The sequence below is a fragment of the Mus caroli genome, unplaced genomic scaffold (assembly GCF_978045245.1).
Source record: "Mus caroli unplaced genomic scaffold, Mus_caroli_1 scaffold_6, whole genome shotgun sequence".
Classification (NCBI taxonomy): Eukaryota; Metazoa; Chordata; class Mammalia; order Rodentia; family Muridae; genus Mus; species Mus caroli.
In genome coordinates this window covers 145,888,777-145,904,248 of record NW_028227261.1, presented here as the reverse complement: position 1 = coordinate 145,904,248, position 15,472 = coordinate 145,888,777, and positions in this window count along the sequence as shown.

The window sequence follows — 15,472 nt, the reverse complement described above, 5'->3', positions numbered from 1 at the left end:
CATGCATCCTTCATGCCTGCCAGAATCCCATGGACAACATTACCAAAGTCCATGGTTTGCCTGGCTGGGAGCCTGGCTCCCGTGGGTCACCTGTGCAGCAGCTTACGCTTGTTGCACATCTGTCTTTCTTTGTTGTTTGGTTTGGTTTTCTGTGGGGGTGGGGCAGATTTTTTCTGTGACCCTGGCCACCCTGGAACTCATTCTGTAGACCAGATCTTGAACTTAGAGATCCTCAGGCCTCTGTCACCCAAGTGCTGCCTGGTTCCACTTGCTGGGTATTTTATTTTTTCACTTGCTGTGTTTTTAAGAGCAGTAAATGCAGAGTTTTGTTTTTTTGTTTTTTGTTTTCCCCTTTCTAAGTTGGGAGTTTATCTGGTCGGGGTCTTCCCCCGAGGATACCATGTATTTTAATTGCACCTTGGATCAGGCCTCTCCTTCATCTTTTTATGTCTTTTGGTATAAGTCTTGGCTCCAACATCTACTTTCCCAGGGCTCCCTTTCTCTCCAGACTATACATTTTGTCCCTTTATTTTTTATTTATTTATTTTTTTTCAGACAAGATCTCCTACATATCAATGGCTGTCCTACAACTCAATATATAGATCAGGCTGGCCTTGAACTCACAGAGATCTCTAGTGCAAGGATTAAAGATATGTATCACCATTCCTGATTCTAATTTGTGGGTTTTTTTTTCTTTCAATTTAGTCTCAGGCAAGTGCTTAGGATGGGGACAGAAGGTAGCGACTTTCTTTGTCAACGTATCACAAGAATGGTCTCTAACTCAGTTAGTTGCTAAATTGTTTTTCTCTGAAACCTCTCCAGCTGGGCCTCCAGTCCGCATAGCTATTAGCCCCATTGACTTTCAAGCTCCTACGAGAACATCCTATTAAACTCTGCTTAGAACATTCAACTGCTTTCTTACTCCCAAGCCCTAAGGTCTTATACAATCCTCCCAAAACAGCATGGGCAGGTTCTGCAGAGCATTGTCCCCCTTCCTGATACCAAGTTCTGTCTTAGTTACTTTTTTTTTTTTTTTTTTTTTTTTTTGCTGTGATAAAACACCATGACCAAGGCAACTAAAGAAGGAACGGTAAATTTGGCACTTACCCTTCCAAAGTAATGGAAGTCCATCACGGTCATTGTGAGGAACAGAAGAACAGGCAGGGAGAGCATTGGAGCAGCAGCTGGGAGCTCACATTCTGATCTGGAAACAGGAGCAAGAGAGAGCACACTGGGAATGGCATATGTCTTTTGAAGCCCACAGCTCACTGCCAGTGACACACATCCTCCAAAAAGACAAACAGTTCCACCAATGGAGTCAAATATTCCAACCTATGAGCCTATAGGGGCCATTGTCAGTCAAACGGCCACAGCCCTAAGGCATGAACACACATACAAACCTTTATCTCCCCTCTCCTTTTTCTCCTTCTTCCTCAGAATGATGACACCTAAGAAAATATCTAATTATGCTAGAGCAAAGAGCATACGGCCTCACAAAGTTAAATACTATACAAGTTAAATGTTCAAATAGGACTACAAGACGGGGACTACCAGCCCCCGGCGGCTGAGCGCTGAGATCAGTAAGTGTAAGAGGGTTGTACTAGGAGGACCTCCTTTGTCCTCGATGTCAATGTTTCTCTTGCTCATTCAGTTCTGAGCCTCAGCCTAGACTTTTTCCCCCCTTTTTCAGATCAAATTTATAGAATTTTTTGGCCTAATCTTGCCTTCTAAAAGAGATTTTAAAGAAGATAAGCAGTTGAAAGATGGTTGATAAAACAAAAACCATCATAGTCGCCTGTGAGGTACCATGAGAAAAGGGAAAGTCCTCTTCAAAGAAATGTTGAGAAAAACATGTGTTTGAAAAAACAAACAAACAAACAAACAAACAAACAAAACAAAACAAAACCAACCACCACCAACAACCACACAAACCAAAACAACGACAACAAAACCTAGCCAGGCAGAGGCTGTCTCAGGGGTTAGGAGTGTGCTCCTACTCTGGAGGGCCTGAGTTTGGTTTCCAGCACCCAAGTTAGGAAGCTCACAACTGCATATAACTTTTGCTTCAGGAAAACTAACGGTCTCCTCCGACTTCCACAGGCACACATACAATAAACACACACACACACACACACACACACACACAAATGGGGGGGGTAAGTAATCTCAAAACAAAACACATTTTAAAGAAATCACAGCACCCTTTCTTTACCCCTCCCCCAGTGATTTTGGAAGAGCAATATTTGTGGAATATTTTCCAGGCCACTATACAACTGCTAAGACAGTGGAACAGAAACTGCAGTGATTATAATCAGAGACATTTCTTTTCTTTCTTCCTTTCTTCCTTTCTTCCTTCCTTCCTTTCTTTCTTTCTTTCTTTCTTTCTTTCTTTCTTTCTTTCTTTCTTTCTTTCTTTCTTTCTTCCTTCCTTCCTTCCTTCCTTCCTTCCTTCCTTCCTTCCTTCCTTCCTTTCTTTCTTTCTTTCTTTCTTTTTTCTTTCTTTCTTTCTTTCTGAGACAGGGTTTCTCTGTGTAGCCCTAGCTGTCTTGGAATTCACTCTGTAGTCCAGGCTGGCCTCAAACTGAAATCTGGCTGCCTCTGCCTCCCAAGCGCTGGGATTAAAGGTGTGTGCCACCATGCCCGGCTGAACAGAGGCATTTCAAAAATAGTTTTTTAAAAATGGATGGCTCCAGCCTTCAAAAAACAAATAAACAAGACCCAACTGTTCAGAGCCATACCACTATTCTCAAAATGACCATCTCTCAACCGTAATAGAAATACAAAATGAACACACATACAAGAGAATACAACTCATTTATGGGTCAGAATAATTGGTAGAAGCCATCCTTGAGAAATCTCAGACAGTGGCCTTATTAGTCAAAGATGCTAACTTGGCTGCTTTAAATATGTTCAGTGTGCTATGAAACCTGAATATGAGCTGAAAGATCAAGAGAGAATATAGCCAATGAAAATTGAAAACACCAAGATGGCAGGGAGCCACGGAGCCAGATAGCCCAACAGGTGAGATGAGGGTTCAGGGCAGCAGGCAACTACAGATTCGAACAGGTCACAGGAACGGTGAGCTCCAAGATAAACATTTGAAACCGAGGAATCAGTGAAAATGAAGAGGAAGTGGAGGCTGTGCTGAGACTGTTAACCATGCCAACCTTTTCTTCATGATCTTCAGAGAAGAGGAAGACAAGTATTTGACCAGACGATGGCTGCAGACTTTCCAAATCTGCTGATGAGAGTGGACACACCAGGGGACACCAGGAATCCCAGGGACGATAAGCTTTCAGAGATGCACAGGCTACTCAGGGTCAATAAGCAGAAGATACCCAAAGCCACTGTTGTGAAAGTGTAAGCAGAGAAGTGGCTTCCTGCCATAAGGAATCTCAGTAAGGTTAATAGCTGATCACTCCTAGAAGCCTCAGAGACTGAAAATCAGTGGAGCACATGAAGTCCTGAAAGAAAATAAAGCCAAGCGAGGCAACGGAGAATCTTCTATCTGGAGAAGTGGTCTTTGAAGAACGAAGGGCAAATTACAAGTGCAAGACGGGGAGGGGGTCACTATGAATAGACTGTCTCTACAAAACATGTCAAAGGGAGGTAGGTCTTTAGGCTGAAATGTAAACCACTAGACAGCAAGTTGAAGCCCTAAGAAGAGACAAGAGCCACTGGTTAAGGTCATGACTTAGGTAAATACAAACTCAGCATCCTTCAGTTTGAAGTTTTTCTCTCTTTTACATATAACAAAATAGGCAAATGCATTGATTACTTTATACCTATATAGGTACTCTCTATCCCTCTATATATCATGGGAACACAATATATAAAGTCATGATCTGTGATCATAATGATATTAGGAGGGAGGAGACAGGCACAGGAACAGTTTTCCATCTCATTGAAATTAGGTTGGCATCATTCAAACAAGATTATGATAAACCTAAGATATACAAGTTTTCCCCAAGATAGCTACAAGAAATTAGCTTTGACCTTGTAGGACAAGGAAGTAGGGGGACATAAGAATGGTGTGTTATGAAACTAAGTTCTGCTAGAAGAATCCTTCTCCTCCTCACTTCTTCTCCTTCTCCTCCTTCTACCGAGTAACTTTTAATCTTTCTTACTTGTTCATGCTTCATCCACAATTCTCAGAACTCCCAATACTCTAGACCTTTGCACTTTGGGAAAAAACAGGATCAGTTTTACAAGGCAAGTACAGACCTTGGGTTACACAACATCTAAAGGAATGAAGATGGCGCTAGACTAGAGGACAGTAAAAGATTAGGGTTGTAGTTGGAACCTGGAATCTTTGTGTTAGCAAGGCATATAACATAGACAAGATTTTTTTTCTTATCCAAAGGAGAGACTTTTAAAAATTATTTTATTTATGTTTATAAGTGTTCTGTCTGTATATCACATGCACATCTTGTGCTTGCACATTCCAGAAGAGATTATTGAATCCTGTGGGACTGGAGTTACAGATGGTTGTATGTCACTATTACATCAGTGCTGGGAATGAAATCCAGGTCCTCTGGAAGAGCAGCTAGTGCTTGTAACCACCTCTCCAGCCTGGGAGGATGTTTTAATTGGTTTGCTTTTTTTTATTATAATGAAATATATAATAATGCTTGGTTATTGTAATGAAATACCTAAGGAGAACTATCTTAATGACAAGATTACTTAGCTCACAGTTCTATGAGTCAGAGGCATGCTGATGGTACCTCAGCATGGCTCTGGCAAGGGATTCATCATGGAGGGAAAGGTCCCATCACCAAACAAGGAACCCAAGAACTTTTAATTCTAAATTCTACTATGAGAATGACTGTCCCTGACCCAGACACCTTTCCCTGAGCTCTCCCTCCTAGATTCCCAACCACCTCCCAGCATCCATCCACTGGGGACATACTCTAGCCACTCCCAAACTATTCAGTGTTGGGCTTGGTGATCTTAAAGGCCCTGCCTATCTTGATGGTAAACACCAGGGCTTGAAAGCAGATGCTCTAAAGAGGACACGTGTTCTGAATGGAAAAGCAGAATAATGGTGACCACTCTCTACTCATCTCAGATGCTCATGTGCATTGCCAGAAGCTAATTTTAAAAAAAAGATGAAAGCATCGCATGGCAGGGAGGGGCTTTGAGGTATAAATTAGTAGGAGAGAAATACTGTCTGTGTCTATGGATGCCTCTTCTGTGTGCTGAGTTTTTGAATTATCTGTAGAGACAACCCTTAAAAACCTGTCTAACGTGTGAATCAGCAAGGCAGGCATTCAAGTAAACACAATGTGTAAACTGAGAATCTCAGCACCAGTTGTATAAACCAAGGACGTGACTGCTTCCAGGTATGACTGAAGGGAAGGATTTTATTGTAGATACGAGGGAGCACAGTCAGAGGCACATGGAAGAATCCAGAGCAGGGAGAGAAAGCAGATGTAACATGGCCAGTAGACTGGACCAGGTCATGGAGGAGAGGAAGGGAGAGAGAGAGAAGGAGAGAGAAAGAGAGGAAGACAAAGAGAGCTTAGGAGAAGGAGAACTAGAGAGAGGGAGCCAAGAGCAGAAGACAAGAGAGAAATGGTAGGGCTATAAAGGAATGAGAAGGGGAGACCATGAGCCGGGGAAGTTTACCACAGAGGACTGTGTGAGAAGCACGAGAAGTGCTGAGAAGGGCCAGGATGCCAGGATGGACTCTACACCAGGTACTTATGATGCTGGGGAAGCTTTGGTATGCTAGTAGGCACCACAGCCGTTTGTCCTAAGTTTCTTTTGTGCCTGACAGTGAAACAAAACTCCATTGGCAGAGGGGTAGTGCACACCAGGATTTGGGGGATTGGAGCTTCTATTGAACCTGACACAAATATTCACTGAAGGTCCTCTGTGTGACAGGCAATATGCTCAATTAAAAGAAAAGAGTGAGTCCTGTGCTGGGGAGACAGTTCAGTTGGGAAAGTTCTTGCCTTTTAACTGTAAGGGCTTGAGCTCAGTCCCCAGAACCCTAATACAAGCCTTGGTGTGTGAGCATGCACTTCCATTTGTTTATGTTTTCAGACAGGGTCTCTGTAGTCCTGGCTATTCTGGAGCTTGTCATATAGACCAGGCTGGCCTCAAACTCACTGAGATCCTCCTACCTCTGCCTCCCAAGATTAGAGGTTTGTATGATACCACAGCTGGAAAAGTGTGCCCTTCTAACTTCAGCACAGGGCGGCAGATTAAGGATGATCCTTAGTGCTCTCTGGGTAATTAGCTTAATACTGGGAAAGTTTCAGACCAGTGAGGGTCCTTGCTTATCCCTTCCTACTACCCCCTCCTCCCCCCAAATATCAGGTTTTATGCACTGCCCTGCATACACACACACACACACACACACACACACACACACACACACACATACACACACACGACGAGTCCTGGCTTGAGGAACCCATATAGTACATGTTTACCTGCCTCTAGCCATATCTTCTATATGTACTTCCCTGGGTGAGCGCCCGGTTACTTAGGACAACCAGTTCTTCTGAATAACATCACAGAAGGGAAGGGATAGTTAGGGCAGGAAGCCAGGTTCCTAGTCACAGAGTTTACTATACTGTCAGGCTGACAACTTTCCAATCATCTCTGTCTTTCTGTTCTCCTTCCCCTTCCTTTCTCTTTTCTTTCTCCTTTTATTTGACAAAATATCATGTCTTCTACGTTGGCTTCAAAATGCCTATGCAGCTGAGAATGACCTTAAACTCTGTCTCCACCTCCCAGGTGCAGGGATGACAGGCAAGAGCCACCACGTCCTCTGTCTGTGTTTCTTTTCTGGTGTCCGCAGCAGGCTACCCTTTTTGGACATGGGTCCTGATCTGGTCTACCTGTCAGAGGTAGTTATCTCACTCCATAGCTTGCCGTGTTGAAACTTAAACTAGCTTTCCCTTGTCCTATTTAAATGAAAACAAACAAACAGACAGAAACAAAAAACAAAACAGAAACAAAACAAAAACAAACCAAAACACCAATGCCCTTCTAAAGACCAACAATTCTCCCCTAACCATCTCAGTTCTGGTTGTCAACTCCTCATTCAGTGTTTCAGAGCGTGCAACTGCATCAACCTTAGGGCCAGGAGGAAAGAAGAGAGAAAAGGGGAGAGAGGGAGAAAGAGAGAAAGAAGAGGACTCATGACTCAAGTCCTAAGCACACAGTGTATTCGGGGCCAGAGCTACATAGATCTGGAAGACAGATTTGCCAAATGTGTGCTTTTGTCATATGGCAGTGAGAAAACAGGCCTGTTTCCCATCCCAGGCTGTTGTGAGAGAGTTGGAGAGACCCTAACATTTCTCTGGTGGTTGCATTGACACATAGCTATTTACACATGGCCCCCAACTTGTTGGGTTATTTGATTTTATAGTTCAAAGTGGATGGATATCCACTTAGTAGAATTATAATTTTAATGTTTGTTTGCTCTTCTCTCAGGCTACGAATGAACCTTTCTCCCTACTTGGTACATTAGCAGAGCGCTTCAGTTCCCAGTCAGTTCCTGGTTACAAGGGACAATGACAGCTGTAGTGCATTGTATAACTAGACATGAGTTAGGGAGGGCTTGTTTCTAACAGCTTTGCCATGGGCGTCTGTTTCTACTTGGCACCTGCTTTATCATACCTTTGAACTAATTTTACATTGCTTCCATCATAAGGTTTACCAGTGTCAGACCTGAATTGCCAATAAAGAATTAAACACAGATTAGTACTGTAAACACTGTAAACCAAACAAAAGCTCCAGCCAAGGAGGCCCTAGGCTCTAGTGGGGAGTTCACTACTGTTGTTGAGCTAAACTGACATGATGCCAAAATGCATTCTCAATATTTAATATCACCATAAACAAAAGCTACTCTCTTCCTTATAGACAAATGCTACCCTGATCCTTAATCAGAGAAGCATCTCCGCGCAGGGAACGGTGCTGAATGCAAAGACACCGCTGTTCACGGCTGCAGAAAATGAGGAATGGTTGGGTGCTCAGTCCTAAGCAGGGCACCTGTAACGTTTCCTTTAAGGCTCAGAAAGCCCACCAAGGAAGGGGAGTCAGGAAGAATGAAAGAGCCAAAAGGTAGCGAGCAGAGACTGGAAGTGCTATAGAGCACGACACAGCCATTGCAAACACGATTTCACAGTAGTAGTCGAGGTTGCCCACACTGCCCCTGCACAAGACTGACATAGTCAACAGCCAATCATGGCTCACAGAGGGTCTCAGTCATTGGCCTCTGTTGTATACTCAGGTGAGCCCATGAGGCTCCACAAGATAGGTCCAGACTTGTGGCTACACAGACACTTCTGGTTAATATCTATGATTCACAAAGCAAAGCAAAGCAAAGCAAAGCAAAGCAAAGCAAAGCAAAGCAAAGCAAAGCAAAGCAAAGCAAAGCAAAGCAAAGCAAAGCAAAACAAAACAAAACAAAACGATAGGAATGGAAAAAAAAGGTCTTGTGGAGAAGAGTGGGAGAGGTATGGGATGGGTTTGTGGGGCAGGATAAAAAAGTTGGGGGTAAGAATACACAGAATGTATGCATGTGAAATTATCAAAGAGCAAATTTAATCAATAAAAATAAATATGTATATACCCCCCAACAACTATAGCAACAACAAAAAGGATGAAGATGGGTCTTAGACAAATACATTCTAATCCCTGGAACCTGTATCATTGGACAAAAAGTCTTTGCACATGTGATCAAGGTGAAGAGGTAATTATTCTTTGATGGGCCCCAGTTATCATCAGATAAAGTACCATTATAGACTGGGGACGAAGTACATCAGTAGAACAATTGTCTCATGTGATCAGGCTGTGTTATGTCCTTCATATGCACACACTCAAGCACAAATACACACAGAGAGAGACAGACAGACAGACACACACACACAGAAACACACACACACACATACAAACAGACATAGACACACACACAGACATTCACACAGACATACACACATACATACACACACAGACACACACAGACACATACACACAGAGGCACATATACAGACACACAGAGACACATAGACAGACAGACAGACAGACAGACAGACACACCATCGTTATAAAGGAAAAGCAAAGGAAGGTGAGTGACACAGAGAGAAACTGGGACACATGAGGAGAAACAGGCAGATGTTGATGTGAAGGGGCCACAAGCACAGGTACATGACTACAAGAAAGAGAGGGCACTGTTTCTTCCAGAGACCCTGGAGGTGTGGTGCTTGGCTTTTGGCAGAGTGATGCTGATATCGAGCCTCTGGCTTCAGAACTGTGCCGATATGAGTTTCTGCTGTTCCATTGAGCGACTTGCCCTAACAGCCACCAATACAATGATTTAAAAACAATCCTGTGCTCTAGCATTTAGCTGTCTGGAAAAGTCAAAGGATCCCTGCTCAGATAAAGTGGTTTTAAATTATAAAATAAAACACAGAGAATTATGTAGCATGCCAAATACATTAAAATGCAGTTACCAGAACGTAAGAACACAGAGAAGCGCCGTTCTGAACACATTAACCGGAATGATGCATTTCAAATACAGGCAAGTTAGAGATTATTTTATTTTTGAAAGACATAAGGGTATTGAATGACTGGTTGCTGTGGCTCTGCTTGAATCAACACACCGGCAGTGGGGAGGCTTCAGGAGAAAGGGCAGAGACAGAGTATCATCCACTGTGGGATCTCAGCCTCACCACGCTCTGAAATAGTCATGAGGATAGGACATTCCAAGATTTTTACACTGACTCCAGCACAATTGTAAAGTTTTGTGATTCTGGTTACTGAGTCACGGGGACCTCTCTGTGCTTTATTGTCTACATTGTAATGGGAGAAAACTACTTAGGTCATGAACTTCAGGCAAAGGAATGCCTGCTTGCCAGGGGACTGAGAGTATGGACCGGGTCTGCAGAGAGCCAGAGGAGGGCTGGACAGCGAGGGCATCACTGAGGAATGCCTCCTGGACAGATGTGGGCTCTCCTGTGCAGCCACTCTGCAAGGCACCAAGCAATAAGGCAGACCCGGCAAATTGGACAGGGTGTCAGCTTGACTATGAAATATGACGGATTAACAGGGTAGGACGGCGGTGTGACCTGCTCTCAGACACTTCATTTAGAAGCTATCATATTGCTGGATGCTTCCTATAATTTGTGATGATGCTGATTGTGATAAATCGTGAGTTTCTGGCAAACTCCGCTAGCCTGCTCCAGTGGCTGAACAGAGAAAATGTGTAATTCTCTGGGAACATTCATGCCACGCACGACAGTGAGGGTCTGGCAGTAACCACAGAGTGCTCAGTCAGTGAACAAAGTAATTAAATCAAGCTAATTAAATCACAATAAAAATAATTTTAATTTAATTAATTTCTCTGCACTGATGGAACATTATGTGGAAACCAAGAGCCTTTCTGAACACTAATAGAATTTGGGAGCTGGGACACCAAAGTTGTGGCCACTGGTGTGGTACATGGGTTAATGTTGAGGGAATGAAATTAAATACACTTAACGAGCTGCTGATATGTTGATTGAACCACAAATGGGAAATGACTTTGGAAGCAAGGTAATGGGGTCTCTTCCTTTCCCGGGTCTTTTTGGTACTAACGGAGCTAGTAAATGTCAAATTTGTTAAAATTTGTGAATAGTTAGAAATTCAGAGTAGATGGGCATCCTCACAGCAGTATATGGCATTATTGTGCTAAAGATCACCCATTCACAGCACTGGCAGCACTGTCCTCAGCCCCCAGACCCTTAACACAGAGATCCTGTGTGGTCCCCAGGCAAGGTTAACCAACTGCTGATAGGTTTTTGATAGCATCTTGGAAGAGTTAAGTGAGCCATACCAAAGGACTTCTTGTCTGAAACAGGCATTCACCAAAAGCAAGTTACTACTGCTCCTAGAAGCCACGTACCGTATCTCCTCCCATTCCCCTAACCCTCTGCTCTCAGGGCAGAGCTGAAAGTGTACAAAAGCTGGAACTCAAGTAATTATTAAACTAAACCATTGAGCTCTCCTAAGGAATTCCTCCCCCAGGACTTGAGCATTAGATGAATGCTCTTCCTCTGGCATTTAGACATTGTTCAGCTCACAGGGGGATGTGCCACCAGATGACCCCTCAAGGTCATGGCCCAGAGACTAATTTTGTCATATAAGCGACACTGGCATTCTAAGAATGATTTAGCAGGCGCAGGCATAATTACCGACTGTGATTTTAGAGGCGTTCTGTGCTTTGGGTCTCAATGTTATTTATCATGCGTGTTGTTTTAATTAATATGTCACGTGTGTGCCAACATTTGAGGCAGACTTCACTCTGACTCATGCAGGCAGAGCATTGTTTGCACAGTGGTATTGTTTTCTGGGGTGCAGCTGGTTTCTCTCCTCCATATTGGGGTGAGCCAGGAAGCCACCCCTTACCACAGCGAGCCTTGATGCAGTGGACAACCACCGTGTCTTAGACCTCTTGCCAGGGAGGGATTGTTCCACTCTCAGAAGGAAGCGGAGATGCCCACAGAAGGGGGATTCGAAAGCAGAATTAAGCAGAAAGAAGGTTCATAAGATATGGTGCTCAAGGCAGCCTCTGAAAAGGTTCCGGGCATCCGGAAACCTTTTCTGTCGTCTGCTATATAACTGTGCCAACAGTAGGCAACCCTTGATGCCCCAATGCACAGGAGTCCCAGTTTAACTCAGAGTACAGGGGGGCCCAGAGGTCCTGCGACCTCTCCTTGTCTTCCTGGGAAGGCTGCTCACCCTTTCCCAGAGGGTTAGAAAAGAGTTTTGTCTTTCTGGAAAGAAGACTTCTAGCTGCAGCAGCGCTCAGGACAGTTCACTTGGCTGCCTTTCCAGCCTTGGGAGCACCTCAGCCTCCTCTCAGCATTTCCGGAACTCTGCCTACCATGCTGCGGAAGGAAGACAGGGTGTGATAACTCCTGAGGCAATCCTTTTGTTACTTGGACAGTTTTCCATCAGAGTATCTGTACCTCTCTCTGATGTGGCACTTCATGCCCCTGTGTTTGTGTTCAGAGTTAAAACCCTAAAGGTTTCTCCCACCGTCACCTAGTTCTGCTCATATTTTAAAGTAACGCTATGGGCTTCCATGTAAGGTCCTATAAGGTCTAAGCCACATGCGGAGCATGTGACCAGATTGGCTAACTCCTCTCAGGGATGCTATGACATGGGGGCTGTTTTCTTTCTTTTTTAGAGATGATTAAATGGCAGTGCGTAGGACTCAGTTTCAGTCACACCGGGGCAGTGACAGGGCTGCACCTGGAATCCAGGCCCCTCCCTTTCAGAGTCCTTGTCCTGTTCTATCCTATCATGTCACCTTTAACCGCTTTGCACTTGGCCTCACCAGCACAAGTGCCATTAAACATTGCCTCACAGGCATCCTTGCCAAAACACCCTTTTCCAACCGGAATTATTATATGCAAAAGGAACATCGTGGACCAATTAGGAATATTAGAACTATTTTTTCCTTCTCTTACAAGGCCAATTAGTTATACATGTGACATCAGTATTGGTCTAAGGATTCTTGCTATGGACGGAATATCTTTAAAAGGGTTGCCCTGGCGTGCCAAAGATGACTTGAACACTGGATTTGAATCAGCTTTGAGTCTCCGGTCCCTCCCTGTGTATACCCCGTGCCCACAGACTCGGCAGGTGCTTTAGGGGTACCCAGGACTAGTCACAGGCATGGAGGCATGTACCACTCTGGGAGCCTCACCTTTATCACCACTGGTCCCCTTTTGTCCAAATCCACTTTGTCCCTCTCATCCCCATCCCTGTACCTGACTGTCCCTCCTTTCCTTGCTGTCGTGTGCAGTTGGCTTCACACTACAATTGTTTGGGTAGCCTTTGCTTGCTTTATCTTTCTTTGCTGACAATGAATAATAACAGAAAATCACAAAAGAAAAAAGTATTTATTGGTTCTGAAATGGCTCGTTGAATTAATGACATCATGCTTTGGGGCATTTAGATCGGACCTGGGTAATTGTAGGTTACACATAGTCATAGTAGCTCACGCAGAGCTCTCATTTTGAGCTATTTTACTTTCAGGTTTTTGTTAATCTAGTGGGTTTGGTGGAATTAGAGGGCTGCTGTGAGAAAAAAGGCAAGCAGCCTGCTGGTGTGAGCACAGCCTTGTCAAGCTAGCGGGTAGCTGCACGGTCAGCCTTTATGCGACTTACAATAAGAGCAATCACCAGGGCCTGTGGAAAGAGTATTGAACTGCAGACACAGGACATTTTTGTTGAAAGTAGTCCTTTTGATTTCATCTTTCCTGACTAATGTAATAAAAACAGGCATTATGGGATGCATTCATCTCAGTTTGATAGGGGTCATTTCGAATACCCAGCAATGTGTGCAGTCGTAAAGGTTATCCGACTGCTGTAATTCACTTGGAAGATGATTCTGATCTAGAGGGCTGAGAAACCTATACCAGACAAGGAGGAACGCTGTCAGGGGAGCAGGCTCCTGAGCCCAGAATTGTCACCCTGCTCCCACTTAGCAACAACATCCTACTCCTAAAACATTCAAAGTTTGAGCCACTCAGAGAACTCAGGTCTGAGTTCTCTCATTAGCACAACCTTGATTGTTTATCTCCAAGTAAGAAGAAAGGAAAACAATGTGAACTTGAACTTATTTTTACTGATTGGATGGCTGTTTCTATGGAGACAGAAACAGAGGCAGGAACCAGCCTTGCACAGCTAGGGTCAGGGGCCTGGTTCATGTCAGCCTCTCTATGTCCATGAATTCCATCCATCCTCTGGCTCTTTGAGTTTATGACCTCAGTGGGGACCATTTGCAGAGAAAAGCACTTCCTATAACTTGAGAAGCTAGGAGTTTTCCTTCAAACAGAAAGCTCACAGAAGTTGAGCTGGCACTGGCCTTTGAGGGGTCCACACTTACTGAGCTTGCTTTATTACTTGAAGTCTTTTGAGTTTGCTGCAGCATGGAAAGCAGCAACGTCATCAACGGTTCTGTGACTGCCAAGGGCACCATTTCCCATGCACTTGCTGAAGAGCGTCAGAGAGAGTTGCTTATGCTCCACCAGTTTGCCCTCTCAGGAGTTGGGTGGTAGGTGGTACAGTTCTAGGCATTACAATGGGAGGAGGTGAATAGTCATCGAAGATTGGATCTGAAATGTGTAAATAGGAAGTAAGCTAGGCTTCATCACTGGATAAAAGGCCTGGCCTGGCAGTCTCCAGACTCAAAAGCCATATTTCTCATTACTGTAATAGTTGCTGTTGAGTTCACAGTGCTTTATAGAATTCATTTATGCATGCAATCAGTTAGCTGTTACCAAGAAACCCTTGGGCCAAGATTGAGGCACTGAATTCTAGCTCACAGATTAAGGACACGATCTCTGCTCATAGGCAACTTTCAGAGGAGACTCTGAGTCAACACAGATGGTTACAGTTAGCAGGTAGGGAGTAGGTTGCAGGGACATGGGAGCCAGGAAGGGAGCCACCTGCGTGTGGCCTGAATGGGTGTCTGCTTACATGGGTGCATGCCCCATCCATACTCATGGGTAATTTGGAAGAGCTGAAGAGCAGAGTTTCTGATAAAGATATCCAAAACAAGTCTTGAAGCATATTTGGGTGTTAGGCAATGGGAAGGAACAGGTGATATTTTAGATAAGAGGAACATCAAGAGCTAATAGCATCTAAGAACTTCCACTTTCTCTGTGGTTCTTGGACAAAATGATGGTGTAGGCTCAAGACACTGGCGGTGCTCTTGAGTTTCATCTCAAGGAGTTCACCTGTTGAAGGAAGAAAGAAGGAGGAGACAGACAGACCCTTGGGAGGAGGAGAAAGAAGGAGGAGACAGACCCTTGGGAGGAGGCCATTGAAGAGCAGGGGGCGATGGGAGTGTTGCTCACTGTGTACCCAGGGCTTTTCAGAAGCACAATTTATGTTTTAATATTCAAGCTTGAAATCGCAGGGGTGGGAGAGAGAGAGAGAGAGAGAGAGAGAGAGAGAGAGAGAGAGAGAGAGAGAGAGAGAGAGAGAGAGGTTATGAATGTCAAATGAAGCACTAATACCAGATACTTATCACAGCCCGGCACGTTCTTATACTCAGCGACACAGTCATTGTTATCACAACATATGTGGAGTAAAGAGGTTACAACTAAAGTGTCAGGAAGGGAAAGTTAAGGTCAATCATGGGGAGAGGAGAAAGTCAAGACCAGCTAGACATAGTGGCACAAGCCTTTAAATTCTAGCAGTTTGGGGACAGAAGAAGGTGGGATCTTTGTGAGTTTGAGGTCAGCATGTTCTACACAGTGAGTTCCAGGACAGCCAGGGCTACATAGTGAGACATTTTCTTAAGAAAAAGAGAGAGAGACAGAAATAGAGACAGAGACAGAGAAGAGAATACCAAGGTCTGACATGCCTGAGAATTTGTGGATCGGTACCTGCAAGGTTGGCGAGTGTGGAGTGTGTGGGAACGAAGAGAGGAAAGTCAAACGCAGTATCCAGGTATCCAT